This window comes from Camelus ferus, chromosome 21, assembly GCF_009834535.1.
Source record: "Camelus ferus isolate YT-003-E chromosome 21, BCGSAC_Cfer_1.0, whole genome shotgun sequence".
NCBI lineage: Eukaryota > Metazoa > Chordata > Mammalia > Artiodactyla > Camelidae > Camelus > Camelus ferus.
Window position 1 is genome coordinate 14,297,209 of NC_045716.1, and position 16,700 is coordinate 14,313,908.

Consider the following 16,700-nt stretch of genomic DNA (forward strand, 5'->3'; position numbering starts at 1 on the left):
TTTACTTTCTTAAATCATCGAGGATATATGAAAATCAACATAAACCATAAAAAGTTACTGTGTTTAGACACAAAACCTTTGTGAAGGCAAAGAGTAACATTTTATAACCTCATATTAAGAGCAGACTAATGATCCAAGAAAATGTTTGCCATTTTAACAGAGATAAAACAATCCCAGTTTTGCATCAGCATAATATTTGATACTAAAAGTCCTTTTTGAAATCTTACAAAGAAACCTATCAAATCTGAGCTAGCTTTGACCACAACACATAAAGTTTCCTTTCTACAAATCTTCTATGAGGTTTTGTATCCATTTAGGTTTGGTCTTCCTTGCTCCTCTTTCTCATTCTGCAGCAACCAGTCATTATAGCTTAGGACAAACCACTCTTTTGTTTCATTAACAAAAGGACATCCTGCCCACCTTGCATACAGAGTTGGTCCTGTCATCTCATTCACATGTATTGATTTTAACTTTTAACCACAGTAACTTCCATTCCATAGAGAAAATTGGGAGGCTGATAACTGTGAACAATCTGTCACACACCAGCATTCTGCAGCAAATTAGCAGAGCTCACAACTTCCCATAGCCATACACATCCCCTACAGTACATTGTCACAAAGTGGCAAAAACTGAACATGCTCATTAACAGACCCAAAATAGATAGCTTTTCTGCAAGGCCTGTAGATAATCCACTGTTGAGTTATCTCTGTACACCGAGCATAGCAAATGCCCAGTGAATGTCAAGTTCATTGCTACTAGACAGGCATTGGTGGAGATGCTACAACAAAGAGGCCCTAACAGAAAGTGGCTTAAATAAGAAAAAAAGGTTATTTCTTTGTCATGAATTAATCTAGACGTTAGCAATTCAGCCTGATGTAATGGTTCCATGTGACTATTCAGGGATCTAGTTCCTGCTATCTGTGGCTCGTCTTAAGGTAGATTCTTAAAGTGGAGTCAGCAGACTGAAGTCCACGAGCACATCGCCATTTAAGAAAAATAAATTTTATGCAAACACAGCCATCCATGCCCATTTGTCTACATATTGTCCATGGCTGCTTTTGTGTTACAACAGCAGAGTTGAAGAGTTCGTACAGAGACCATATGGCCCGTAAACTGAAACTATCTACTATCTGTCCCTCAACATAAGGCCTGCCAACCTTGCTCTAAGGCAGAGTCCTTGTCTGCATGGTTGAAGCTGGGTGACTGCAAGGGCTATGTTGCAGGAAGGGAGAGAAAATAGAAGTTCAGAACAAGTTGTTTTTGCTTTCATTGGAGATGACTCAGACATAGCACGTATGATTACTGCGTTCATCTCATTGGCCCGAACTTTGCCACATGGCCACATCTGCTGCAGGAGAGGTTGGGAAAAGTAGCCAGATGCCCAGCTCAAACCCAAAAAGTTCAATCATTAAGAGAAAAAAGAACTGCAAACCATGTATCTGACAGAGGATCACTATCCAGCACATACAAAGAACCCTCAAAACTCAACAAATAATTAATTGTCCCCAAAATGAGCAATCTAATTAGAAAATGAGCAAAATATATGTATAGACATTTTACTGAAGAAGATATACAGAGGGAAAATAAGCCCACAAAAGATACTCTACATTATTAGCCATTAGAAAAATGCAAATTAAAACCACAAGGAGCTACTACAAACCTATCAGAAGGGCTAAAACAAAAAAGAGTGACACCAAATGCTGGTGAGGATGTGGAGAAATTGGATCACTCATACATTGTTGGTAGGCACATAAAATGGTATAAGCCACTTGGTAGTTTCTTATAAAACTAAACGTGCAATTACTATACACCCTAACAATTGCACTCGTGGGCATTTATCCTAAAGAACTGACACTGTTGACCTAAAAGCCTGTAAACAGATGTTCATAGACAAAAACTGGAAACAATTACATATCCTTCAGTGGGTGAATGATTAAACAAACTGTGATACACCCACACCATGGAATACTACTCAACAATAAAAAATTGCATTATTGATACATGACAACTTAGAAGAATCTCAAGGGAATTATGCTGAATTAAAAAAAAATGTCAATCCCAACATGTTACATATCATAGGATTCATTTACACAACATCTTTGAAATGCCAAAATTATAGAAATGGAAGAGATCAGTGGTTTCCAGGAATAGGGACGGCAGTAGAGGGCAGGGGGGTGATGGGGAGATGAGGAGGTAAAGAGACAGGAGGAAGGGAGGTGCCGTTATAAAAGGGCAACACTGTAGATTCTTGTGATGCCGGAGCTATTCTCCGTCTTGACTGTGGTGATGATACACAGCCCTGCACAGGTGATAATATTACAAGAACAAAATACAAGACACAAATGAGTACAAGTAAAACTCAAAAAAAATCTGTAAAAAAAAAAAAAAAAAAAAGGAAAGGAAAAATGAAGGAGGAGAAGAATGCTAGGGGACAGTTAGCCGTCTCCACAACTGTGTTATTGTTCTGGTGCAAGGATTGGAGATAGAGGAATAGTCTTATCACTCTGACTTCCCTTCTGTCCATTTTTCTCCTGAAATTTGCTACATGGCATGAGAATACAAGCATGTGACCAACAGTGTCTCTCCCTCCAGTCCTCCCAAAAAAGGAGAAAAGATGAGAGCAGCAGCTGTTTCTCTACTAGTTAAATAAGGAATTTTTATTATCCCATAAGAATTCCCCATGGAAAAGATTAGAGAATCAGAGATGAACTCCCGCCTTTTACCAGATAACAAAATAATAAGCTGAACACTTGAGGGCTTTAACAGAGCAAATAACAATGAGGTTGTTTTCCTCTTTGCAAAACTTGGGTGCATGAATCACTTAAGTCGCAAGAGGGATTCTTGGAAGTGGCAAACATAAACTCTTTTAATCATCTGAGCTTTCCAAGGCAACAGGAATTGCATAACAATGCACGGTCCGGAAGAAATCAAAGTCTGGTTGGCCAGACTGAAAAATATACCTTGTGCTCTTGGAATGTGGACTAGTAACCGTTAGCCCTGGGCCACCTTCGCTGCCCGGAAAGGGTCATTCAATTGCCCATCTGTTGGTCGCACACATTAATGCAAATTGTTTTCTTTTTAATTCCAATATGGCATAAAAGGAGTGCAAGGAGTTTCTGTCCAAGGCTCCCTACAGGAGAATGACAATCAAAGGTTTTGACTGAGGCAAGCACAGGTGCTGAACCCACTCCAGGAGCCTGAATTGGGGGCCGACAGGGATAGCGATGGGCTTCTTAGGCTCTTGAATGGTACTCTCTTCTGCTCCACAGCTTCTTTCTGAATGCCTGCTCATCAAGCACCATACCTCTGATGTTGCAGAAAAATTCCTTAAGGGGGCCAGGTTAGGGGACTGTCTTCTCTCTTAATGAGGGGGGATTTATCCCTGAGTGACCCTGGGAAGAGGACTCCCAACCCCAGGCCCCAAGCAAGGGATATCGTCTCTCTGGTCCCACATCAGAGGATTACAGGGGTTGAATCCCAAAGTGACCCTTATACCCTAACATCACAAATTCTCTGAACTTCCTGTTACCAGGGCCTGTGAGATCCTGAGACTGGTGGCCTTACACAAGTCCCTTAACCTTCCTCAGACTTTTTCTTTGAAATTGAACTAACAAACCCCACTTTATGGAGCTGTGGTGACGATTACCTGGAAAAGTCATAGGGACTTCCAATTTTCGGTCCAGTATGTAAGGACCTTGGAAGTTGTCACTCTATCCTAACAACAAATAAAAAGCTGAACAAATTTAAAAAAAAATCCATAACTCTTTTCAGATTTGTCAGAGAAGCTATGTCAGAGGGCAAACCACTGCCCTCCAGGGGTGCTCTCAAGGGGACTTATTTTACCAGAACCTTACCTGTTGGGGCTTAATCAGATCCCAGTTGACCTTGGGGAAGGAAAATATCCAACTGCAGCTCCCTTTGACTTTCCAAAATACACAATTCTAGCCCCCTCTAGAAATCCTGTCCTACACAAGGAGAAGCACTTGTGGAGCTTACATTTCAGAGGTACAGCTTCACTGACAGACTTAGACCTAACCATGGAACTATAGAATGCTTCTGCTCCCTACACACATCACCACCACATCACTAGCAACCTATTTACTGCAGCTTCTTTTACCCAATACATTATGTCTGGCTACCAAGAAAAAATTACAAGGCATACTAAAAGACAAAAGTCACAATCTGAAGAGATAGAGCAAGCATCAGAACCAGATATGGAAGGAATGTTCGAATTATCAAACCAAGAATTCAAAACAACTGTGATTAATATGCTAAGGGCTCTGATGGAAAAAGTACACAGCATGCAAGAACAGAAGAGTAATGTAAGCAGGGAGATGGAAATTCAACAACAGAATAAAAAAGAAATGCTAAAGATCAAACACACTGTCCCAGATATGAAGAATGCCTTTGATGAGCTCATAAGTAGACTGGACACAGCTGAGGAAAGAATCTTTGAGCCTGAGGATATGTCAGTACAGACTTCCAAAACTGAAAAGCAAAGACAAAAAACCCTGGGGAAATAAAGGGAACATAATATTCAAGAACTGTGAGACAATTACAAGAGGTATAACATACACTTAATGGTTATATTAGAAGGAAAAGAGAGAAAGGAACAGAAGCAATATTTGAAGCAACAATGACAGAGAATTTCCCCTCAATTAATATCAGACATCAAACCATAGATCTAGGAAGCTCAGAGAATATCAAGCAAGATAAATTGTAAAACCAAACAAGCAAAAACACTTACACATATCATATTCAAACTTCAGAAAATCAAAGGTAAAGAAAAAAATCTTGAAATGAGCCAGAGGTAGGGAAAACACCTTATCTATACAGAAGCAAAGGTAACAATCACATCCAACTTCTCAGAAACCATCCAAGCAAGAAGAGAGTGGAGTGAAATATTTAAAAACTGAGAGAGAAAACTCCCACCAATCTAAAATTCTACATTCTGCAAAATCTTCCTTCAGAAGTAAAGGAGAAGGAAAGACATTCTCAGATGAACAAAAATTTAAGGAATTTGTTGCCACTAGATTATGCTTTGACAGAAATGTTTTTTAAAAAGTATAGGGAGAATTTGGTAAAAGGGGCACAAATGTTCAGTTATAACATGAATACATTCTAAGGGTCCAATGTATAACATAGTGACTATAGTTAATATTACTCTATTGAATAATGGAAATTTACTGAGAGTATAGATCTTAAGCGTTTTCATCACCTCTCTCAAAAAAAAAAGTGACTGTGTGGGATGATGGATGTGTTGACTAACAAGATTGTGGGAATCCTTTCACATTGTATATGTATATCAAATCATCATAAGTACAGTTTAAATATACTACAGTTTTATTTGTCAAATCTACCTCAATAAAGCTGGAAAGAAAAAAAGAAGCAAAGATCTTTAGAGAGAAAGAAAACAACATAGGTCAGAAACTCAGATCCACATAAAGAAATAAAGAACATTAGAGAAGGGATAGGTAAAAGAAAAAAAATTAAAAATTTTTTTCTGATTAGTTAACAATCTAACAATTAAAAATATAACAACGTATTCAATGATTATAGCTTATATATACGTGAAATGAATAACAGCACTGATACAAGAGCCTGGAGGGAAGAATTGTGAGTATTTTGTTATTGTAAGACACCTCACTACTTGTAGAGCAGTATTGCATAATCTGGAAGTGGACTTTGATTAGTCATAAATATAGGTTGCCAACTCTAGGGCAACCACTACAAATGTAAATACGAAAGTGTGATTGGTGTGCTAAGAAAGGCGAGAAAATAGAATTATATAAAATGCTCAATTAAAACCACAAATGGCAGGAAAGAGTGCAAGACAAAAATAGGAACAAAGAACAAGGGCAAAGAATAGAAAATATGGTATATACTAATCCAAATGTATCAACAGTTACCTTAAATATCAGTGGTCTAACTACACCAATGAAAAGACAGACATTGTCAGAATGGATCAAAAAACAAACCTAATAGTTGTGTATAAGAAATCCACTTTAAATATAACAATGCATATAGATTAAAAGTAATTTGATAGAGATAGGTACACCATGCACACACTAATCAAAAGAAAGCTGGAGTAACTATATTAATTTCAGACAAAGCAGACTTCAGAGCAGGAAAATTTTATCTGAAAGAAAGGGGCATTGCATAATGATAAAGGGGTCAGTTCTCCAAGAAGGCTTAATATTCCTTAAAGTGTGTACACCTATAACAACAGAACATGAAATGTGTGAGGCAAAAACTAATAGAACTGCAAGGAAAAACAGATGAATCCCCTATTATAGTTGGAGAACTTTGATACCCCCCTGTGAGAAATGGACATATCTTGTAGGAAGAAAATTAGTAGGGACATATCTGAACTCAGCAGCACCATTAATCTACTGGACAGTGACATCTATAATCTGCTTCATTCAACAACAGCACAATACATATCCTTCTCAAGCTCACGTGAAACAGACACCAAGATAGACTACATTCTGTGTCACACGCACATCCTAATAAATTTAAAATAATAAATATCATATGATGTGTGCTCTCAGGCTACAATGGCGTTAAAATAGAAATCCAAAACAAAAAGACTAACTGGAAAATCCAAAAAGACTTGGATATTAAATAACAAACTTCTAAATAACACATCGGTCAAAAAAGAAATCTCAAAAGAAATTTTAAAATATTTTAACTAAATGAAAATGAAAGCACAAATTATTAAAATTTGTGGTATGCAGCAAAAGTAGGGCTTAGATAAAGAAAATTTATAATACTGAAAGCATAATTAGAAAAGAAGAAAGATCTAAGTCAATAATATAGGCTTTCATCTTAGAACACTAGAAAAAGGAAGAATAATTAAATCCAAAGTAAGTAGAAAAAGAGAAATAGTAAAAATTAGAGCAAAAAGTCAGCAAAACTGAAAATGGGAAATCAATAGAGAAAATCAACACAATCAAAACCTGATTCTTAGAAAAGGTCAATAAATTGGTAAATCTCTAAACAGGCTGAGAAAAAGAGAAAGAAGACACAAGTTACTAATATCAGAAATAAAAGTGGGAACATCACTACAGAACTCATGGACATTGACAAGGATGATAAAAGAATGCTATGAACAACTCCATGCCCCCAAATTCTATAACCTAGAAGAAATCAAACAATCCCTTGAAATACACAATCTGTTAAAACACACACAGTAAGACACAGACAACCTGAATAGTCTTGTATCTATTAAAAGAAATTGAATTAATTATTAATAACCTTCCAACACAGAAAGCACCAGGCCCATCTAGATGGTTCACTGGTGAATTCTACCAAACATTTAAGAAAGAAATTGTACCAATTCTCTACAATCTCTTTCAGAAGATGGAAGCAAGAGGGAAGACTTCTTAACTTCCCAGTGAGGTCTTACCCAACCGTCTTCATTGAAAGCTGCAATCTACCCCAAAATCACTAGGCTGCGCCCTATCCCCCTCCTGTACTTTCTTTTTCTTCATATTTTTTACCTTTTAATATATTGTATGAACTACTCACTGAGTTTGTTTTGTGCTTCCAAATACTGGAATGTAAGCTTCATGAGATCAGGGATTTTTGTCTCTTCTGTATTGCTATATTCTCAGTACTTGGAATAGTGCCAGGCACATAGTAAGTGCTCAGTAAATACTTGTGAAACTAAATGGATGCGTGTCCATAAAGGAGTTGTCATATTAAGGGGCAGAAAATTGTAATTGGAAATATCCATTTTCACTCAGAATTCATGAACCTGATTTCTAACTACACATCTGTTTATTCTCACCTCTAAGACAGGTCCCAAACCTCACAACTGGATGGCATATTCAGCTTCCAAAGCACCATCACAATGTTGCCTCCAGAATCCTGTAAGCCAAGTGTCTGAGTCCCACAGGAACCAAGGGGATACCTAGTATGAAAGACAGAATGCACTCTGCCAAAATTGCCCACACCCTAATTCCAAACCTGTGACTGCGTTACAATACTGAGCAAAAGGGACTTTGCAAGTGTAATTAAGGTTACTAATCTTATAATAGGGAGTTTAGCCTGGATAATCCAAGTGGACCAGTCTAGTCACATGAGCACTTAAAAGCAGAGAACTTTCTCTAGCCAGCAGCAGAAGAGATTTGGCAGAAAGGTCACAAGATTTGAACGGTGAGAAGGATTCTCCATCTGCCATTTCTGGTTTTTTACCCCCAGTTTTATTGAGGATATAATTGACACATAAATTTATGTATGTTTCAGGCATACAACATGTTGATTTGATGTACTTTGCAAAATTATTACCACCTTAGAGTTAGCTAAAACCTCCATCATGTCACATAATTACTATTTCTCTTTTTCTTTTGTGGGAGGAAAATTTAAGATCTACTCTTTTAGCAACTTTCAAGTGTATAATGCAGTAGTGTTAGCTATAGTCACCGTGCTGTGAATTAGATCCCTAGAACTTATTTATCTTCTAACTTGAAGTTTGTGCTCTTTGACCAACATCTCCTCATTTCCCCGACTCTCCCTCCAGCCCCTGGTAACTACTCTTCTACTATCTGTTTCTAGGAGTTCAACTTTTTACAATGTTATGTATATAAGGGAGGTGATCCAGTACTTCTTTTTCTTATCTGGCTTATTTCACTGAGTATAATACCCTCTAGATCCATTCATGTTGTTGCAAATGGCAAGATTTCTTTTTCTTTATGGCTGACTAATATCCCATATACACAACATCTCTTATTTATGCATTCATCTGTTGACAGACACTTAGGTTGTTTCCATACGTTGGCTATTGTGAGGAATGCGGCGACGAACATGGGGGTGCAGGTGCCAGGGAATGCAGGTGGCCTCCAGAAGTGAAAACCTCCCTCTAAGAGTCAGGACACTGGGACCTCAGCTCTACTACTACAAGGAGCCGAATTCTGCAAGTGACCTGAGTGAGCCTGGAAGCAGGTTCCCCCTTAATAAGAGCCCAGCCTGGGCAACAGCTTGATTTTGGCACTATGAACTCCTAAGCAAAGAACTCAGCTGAGCCCCCTTGGACTTCTGCCTGAACTGTGAGATAATAAATGAGTGTTATTTTAAGCTGGTAGATTTGTGATAATTCGTTATGACAGCAATGAAAAACTAATACACCTGGTGGCTATCTATCACTGAATGATCAGGGACCCTGAAATATTTGTAACAAGAGAGCTTTCCTCCAACCCAAGAATCAGACCCACTTTGAGAGCTCTGGCTTTTCTTAGCTTCCCAAAGATGTCAAACTGATGCTTTGAACTATAGTTAAAACACCACTTTCTTTTGATTCCCCTGGCATCAGAAATTTAAATGAGCCAAAATAATAGAAGTTGTTCTATATATTTTTCCAAGTTGTGGGTGAAACATTTGAGAGACTTTCCCCTTTGCATAAACTGCGCTGTGTTTAACTAATGGTCTGATGATCTATTAAGCTTCAGAGAAACTGAGAAATGGCTGCTTTCACAGAATTAGTAAATGCCACCAAGACTAAAGGTCAAACTAAGTTGACATTAAATACAGTATTTCCAGTGGGGCAATGTAGGGGGCTTGAAAGAGCAGTTCCCACGAGCCCCTACAATGCCTGTTCTCTGAGCTTGTTTTGAGTGCTAATGGAATCCAGTTAAACTCCGTCAGTCCCTGGCCTTTCCACCTGCGACCTGTATTAGCCACAATAAGTCTGTTTTCACAGACAAAACCCCCTTGGTGACCAACGTGGAGAAGAGCCATGTGGCTGGTTCCAAATTGGAGATGTTACTTTCATTCATGCAGGCTTCTCAGGGGTCCCTGGTCCTGCCAGTTTTCAGGATGACTGTGAGCTGAACACTGATTTATCCCCTCATGTGGCTTTGGTGGACAGAGAAACAAAGGAGGATGGACACAGGGCAGAGTCCAACTGAGCTGAGTTTGCACAGGAAACTCAAGCTTGAACTAAGAGTCTGATAACCTGGGAACTTCAAGAAGCAGAAGGAAGCAGGCATGTAGGGGAAATATGCACAGACTTGGGAACCAGGCTGCTGTATGTGTGAATCCCAGCTCCATCACTTAACAGCTGTGTTATCCTTCAATGTGGTTTTAACCACTGTGATTTTCAATTTCCTCATCTGCAGAATGAAGATAGTAGTAGATTAAAAGTGAGATAAATGGGCTTAATAAGAAAAAAACAAACAACCCAATCCAAAAATGGGCAGAAGACCTAAACAAGCAATTCTCCAAGGAAGACATACAAATGATCAATAGGCACATGAAAAAGTGCTCAATATCACTAATTATCAGAGAAATGCAAATCAAAACTATAATGAGGTATCACCTCACACCAGTCAGAATGGCCATCATTCAAAAGTCCACAAATGACAAATGCTGGAGAGGCTGTGGAGAAAAGGGAACCCTCCTACACTGCTAGTGGGAATGCAGTTTGGTGCAGCCACTGTAGAAAACAGTATGGAGATTCCTCAAAAGACTAGGAATAGACTTACCATATGACCCAGGAATCCTGCTCCTGGGCATATATCCAGAAGGAACCCTACTCCAAAATGACACTTGCACCCCAATGTTCATAGCAGCACTATTTACAATAGCCAAGACATGGGAAACAGCCTAAATGTCCATCAACAGATGACTGGATAAAGAAGAAGTGGTATATTTATACAGTGGAATACTACTCAGCCATAAAAACCGACAACATAACGCCATTTGCAGCAACATGGATGTTCCTGGAGAATGTCATTCTAAGTGAAGTGAGCCAGAAAGAGAAAGAAAAATACCATATGAGATCGCTCATATGTGGAACCTAAAACAAAAACAAAAACAAATACAAAACAGAAACAGACTCATAGACATAGAATACAAACTTGTGGTTGCCAGGGGAATGGGGGGTGGGAAGAGACAGACTTGGATTTCAAAATGTAGAATAGATAAACAAGATTGTACTGTGTAGCACAGGGACATACATACAGGATCTTGTGGTGGCTCAGAGTGAAAGAGAATGTGACAATGAATGTATGTATGTTCATGTATAACTGAAAAATTGTGCTCTACACTGGAATTTGATACAATATTGTAAAATGACTATAACTCAATAAATGTTTTAAATCAATCAATCAATCAATCAATAAATGTGAGATAAATGAAGTAATGTACCCTCCCTATTTCAGTGTTTTCTATTACCCTTACATTGCTTTATTTTTATCCATGGAACTTATCACCAATTGTCATCAACATATTTACATGTTTACTGTTTAACACCTACCTCCCTACCCACCAGAGTGTAAGCCCCATGAAGTCAAGGACTTTGCTTGTTCACTGCTGTATCCTTGGTACCTTGAGGCAACAAGAGGCAGGAGAGCTTAGTGGTTAAAAGCATGGGCTCCAGAACCAGGTTTCTGGGTTTCAATATGGGCTGCAACCTAGCTGTGTGAACCTGGGAATATTACTCAACTTCTCAGTTCTTCAGTTTTCCCATCTGTAAAACGAGGACAATAATAGAATCTCCTCCAAGAGTTAGCCCAAGGATTAAGCAGCTAATAAATGTAAAACACTTACAAGAGTGCAAGGCACACAGCAGGTACTCAGTATATATTGGCCAATAATAATAATATACTAATAATGGAACCTGGCATATTGTACGTGATGACTCAGTATTGACTGAAAAAGTGATCAACTGACTTACAAAGTTCTTGGACTTATGCCTAGGCACATAGCAAGCCCTCAATGGATGATGACTTTACAAAGTGGCTTGCTGGTATATATTTAATAAGTGATTCTCGGAAGGCAAGAGGCTGATTGGTTGTGTTTGTGATTGATGGTGTCTCTCCCATCGTGGCTGATTTTAGCTACCACCCTGACACTAGTGAACACAGATTTGGGAAGAGATGAACAGTAACATTCCATTACTGAGAATTTCTGTCATACAGGTACAATAAGTACATATAATCCTGAGAACACAGATAATAGGAAAATAATTAGGAAGTAATGAGTTTTAAGTATTTATCACTTTTGTTTTAATATGATTTAATTGTAAGTTTGCATAATGTAATTTTAATAATTGCTGAGTTTACTTTTCAATAACAGGCTCTCAGATTTCCTGAAAATTTAACAACTGGCTCTTCTGAGCCAGGACACGCTAACTCCAGCACACAACTGGCTGTACATGTTATTCTTCCTATCACTAATAGGTATCCTTTCCCAGTCTGAAATAAATAAAGAAAGAATAGCATAAATGCTTGTGCAGCAATCTAGGGCAGACCTCTCTCCCCGGCAAAGCATGGAATCGATTCCAAAGAGGAAATGAATTGATCCCATTCTAAACACTTGGCCAAACCTGGTGAAACAGGTCAAGTCCTAGGACGTTCCCTTCCAAGGGACAGCCCAGACTCCCTGACTATGCTAGAATTTCATTGTCTCAAATACTGCTGGAAATAAATGAGCCATTTGCCTAGACTCGGGGATCTCTGGATTACATGGTCATTGAAAAGACTAACCTTCGGGGATTTGTGCAGAGAAATGAAGAGACAGGGCCATTGTGTCAGTAACCATTGTCCCAGCTGTGACACTTGCCTTCCCCCACTGGTCAGCTTTCTTACTCTCTGTTCTACATTCAGGAAAAAGAGCAAATATGAGCCCCAGAGAAAAACTCAGTTTAGTCTAGTAATCCCCCTTTGTTCCCCTGATGACAGCCTCCAAAATATGTTTCTCTGTCACCCTGGATCATTTCTTGGAGCAGGGGTACTACGGTCCTGCATATGTTCTGTCAGTAGGGTGACCAACCCTCCTGATTACCAGGACTCTCCCAGTTTTAGCACTGGAGGTCCAGAATCCCAGGAAGCCCCTCCGTCCTGGGCAAACCAGGACAGTTGTTCACTCTAACGCTTGGCCCCCAAGGCCAGGATTCCTGTGGCTTTCAATCTGTCAGGATTGCCTCAGGCAATGATTCTACAGGGTCCTTCAGACAAAGGCAGTGGGAGCAGGCATAGATCCAAGAGGACAAGAATTAGAAGTCTGAGTGTCTCAGACAGTTTGGGCTGCTATAACAGAATTTCACAGACCAGAGAACTTCAACAATAATTTATTTCTCACAGTTCTGGGGGCTGGACTTCCAAGATCAAGGCACAGAGACGTTGGACAGAGACCTAGGGCCGCTGGACAGTCATAACCCCAACGTGTCAATAAGGCAGCCCTCTCAAGCACACATATAATTGGAAGAACAGTAACATCAATCCTGCAGATGTGTGGGGGAGAAGTTCAGGTAAGCAACAACTGAATAAACCAGAGCTAGATTAATAAGTCTGCCTCAAACCAGTAATTTCCAACCAGCAAATTATCACTTCTAAGTAAACAATGACTCTGCCCCTTCCTCTCCAAAATCTACGGAGTTTACCATAGGCACCTTCACGATGTGCCTTCCCTGCATGCATCCTGTCCAACAATCAGTGACTCATCCTTTCAACTCTCACACATCTGCCTGGAATAACAGTCCCCCTCAGGGAAGAGAAAACACTGAGGAAGATAAAAGTATCTTCTCATTAGAGAGACTTGGGGATTCCATACTGGACTCAGAGACCAGAGCTACTCTCAGTAGTACCAGCTAACCCCTCACTGTTGCATGTCCCAGGAGGTGCTTAGTGTTTTTCTGTTTCTTGCGGTTCCCCTTAGCTCCCCTCCTACAGTTGTAGACAACAGGAGTGGTATGTGAGCAGTTCAGCTGTTCCTAAATGTAAAACATTGTTTCAGAGCCTCCTTGTTCTCTGACCATTGCTGCTCCCACAGGGTAAAGGAAGTGCAGATCCAGTGCTACCTTTTAATGGGTCATCAATGCTCTGTTTTCCATGCTGGGGAGGAGATTGTGCCAAGATGGGCATTATGTTTGTTAATAAATTAATTACACAAGCATGTGCCAGGCACTGTCCTAAGTGCTGGGAAGAGAGTGATAAATAAGACATGTATTTTTCCTGTGTCTCGTATTGCCCATTTCCAGCCCACACTGTAGCAGAGTGCTTTTTCTGAAACATAAACCAAGTTTCATTACTCCCTTGTTCACAGCAACTCCCCGCTCAGCCAGATCATCTCTTCAGTATCATCTTCAGTTCATTAAAAACAGACAAGCAGAGTGGGGAAAGATCAAGGATGTGTGGTTTAGAAATGTTGGCTTGCCATGGTCCCAGCTCCAGGAAAGCATACTTAAATGTAGCAATAGCTTGCTGGCATATGGAGAAGTCATATGAAGAGAACTGTGAGTGAGCAGAACTCGGTCCTCAGCCTAGACAGGCAAAGGGCTCCTCAGGGGCCATTCAAAATGTTCTTTCTCTCCAACAGCATTTCACCATAAAGTGGGTCTTCTCACTCCATTCTTCACACTCCTCCCTACCAGCAACTCTCTTCCTTGTCAAGTCCCCAGGTGCATCTCTCTATAGGTGGTAACTCACTCTCCAAGACACTGCATAGACTTAAAAGCAGTTTGGTTTGCTAGGAACCTCTGAAAGACACCCAACAATCTTGTGTATTCTCCTGGAACTTGCTGCCTCTTCACCAAACGCAGTTCCTTCATTTCTCCTGAGATCAGGCTCAAAAGGCCACTCCCTCCAGGAAGCCCTCCCAAATTTACCTCCCTAACCGCCAGCCCCCATTTCTAATCATTTATTTACTCTCACCTTCCACCAGTTTTGTGGTTATGGGTTCAGTTTTGATTGTGTCATTCTCCACTTGCTGATATATCCTTGCAACTACAGATTCTTTATCTTTTAGCCAACACCTGTAGAATCAAATATATTGTAAAATTCACAACTTTTCAAATTTTAGAAAAATAATAGACGTTCTGGGGTAGCACCTGTAATCAAACATTTTAATATTTGCTCAGTGAAACTTACAAATATTCACACCAAAAAGGATACATAAAGATTATAATCAGCTTTTTATCAGTTCGGGTCAGGTTTTGCCACAAATCAGTTCAGTATCTCAGAAGCCTGGATCTGGGCTGCTAATAATAACCACCACTACTGAACCCCACTCCATACCAGGCACTCTGCTCTGTGAGAGGCGGGAAGCCCCATAAAAAGATCGGCAGTACTCCTAGGCAGGGCCGCTGCTCTCCTCCCAGCACCCTCCGGTTCCCTGGCCCAGAGGCTCTATCTCACTTTTTGCCTCTAAAGCGGCTAACTCACACCTAGAATTCTACTGGTTCCCTGAGCTCACTTCTGATTGGTTATTTCCTTCACTGCTGATTGGTTATTACTCTCACTTCTGATTGGTCCACTTCCCTAACTTCTGATTGGTCCATTTGTAGTGCTTCATTTGCATGGAGCTCACTCCTGATTGGTCTATTTTTGCAAAGCTTGTTCCTGGTTGGTCAACTTCTGTTGTACTTTATTTGCATATGACGTTGCAAAGTGTAAAATTGGCAGCCCATAAAAGGCCTGTGTAAACCTACAGGCAGGGTCCAGAGCTGGAAGGGTTAACTTCGGTGGGCCCGCTGGTGTAATACACCTGAGATCACCAACTCTCCGCCTGCTGCTTGGTCTCTAGCGCCGATCCAGGTTGCTGTTAGAACTGAGCAGTAACTCTGAGCTGTAACACCAAGCTGTAACGTTTTTCCACAACATGTGCATATTATCTCATTTAACCCACAGCAGGCATTGTTTTCCACACGTGATAGATCAGGAAAGTGAAGTTCAGAGGGGATAAGTAATCTGCCTAAAATCAAACCTCTAGAAAATAGAGGAGCCAGCATTCAAACCCAAGGCTGCGTGACCATGAGTTTGATGCTCAATGGCCAGTTTTCATACCGAATGTGCTTAGTCCCCCATCTCCAATTACAGTGTTCCAAATTCTTGCCAATGATGCAAACAAACAGAAGAGCATTTCATTTTGTTTGTCATTCAAAAGTTATAGTTGCCTTCTTCCAAAATTCTATATAGGACCTAAAATGTCAGGGAGTTCTGTAAGGCAAGTACCATACCTTTGGAAATGCAGATGTGATCATGGAGGCTGAAGGCACCAACAAACACATCAGCTAACAAATCACATCGGGGAGCACATGGGCCACACTGACCACCACATGTGTCTGTGTCAGCTCACACAGACTCAATGGTCAACATTTAGAGCCTAGGGGATTTCAATTCAGAGTCCAAATAGTTTCTCTAAATGTTAAAAATACGTTTTTAATTGTTCACAATTTTTTCTCTTAAAAAATTGGATATTTCCACGATACAGTGTTTTCGTTCCCCCATTGCAGTAATCAGCTGATGCTAAGTAGCAGCTTTAGGTGGGGTAAGCGTTCCCCAGTTAGCGACGGTCCCCTATGCTGCACACCTGCATTCTGAGGGAGCTCAAGTTCGAGACGGCTGTATCTGATAGCGTGAACCAATATTTGACGACTTGCCCTGTCGTGCTCCCCAGCAGGCTGGCAGTCTGTCTACTGATGTGGGTGAGGCAGATGGGTTGTGTGGTTCTATTACAAGTCAAGGACTTCCAGTAAGGATGACACTGGAAGATCATATTTTCAGCACCATCAATAGCCACCAGCGTGCAACAAGGACAGACTGAAAGAGAGAAACAGAGAAAGAGAGGCAGAGAGGGGTGCATTTGTTTTGGTCAGAAATAGAAAAGAAATTTGAGGTAGTGAAGGAAACTAAAGCACACCTGTTGGGCCAGGATGCAGAAGGAGGCAGAGGTGGCCCAGTCAGCTCCTCAGAAGTCAA

The 16,700-nt window shown here is 40.2% G+C and overlaps 1 long non-coding RNA gene across 4 annotated transcripts in view; it reads right to left on the reverse strand.

The window, feature by feature from the left end:
* Positions 1 to 16,700, reverse strand: part of LOC116658665 — an 84,729-nt gene that overhangs the window by 7,245 nt on the left and 60,784 nt on the right. For 2 of the 4 annotated variants that reach the window (XR_004313900.1, XR_004313896.1), the window contains exon 2: positions 14,655 to 14,755. This is a non-coding gene — a long non-coding RNA (uncharacterized LOC116658665). Of the gene's footprint in view, positions 1 to 11,257; positions 11,329 to 12,488; positions 12,599 to 14,654; positions 14,756 to 16,700 lie in introns of those variants that run through there. The other 2 variants (XR_004313899.1, XR_004313898.1) reach the window with 2 other exon arrangements.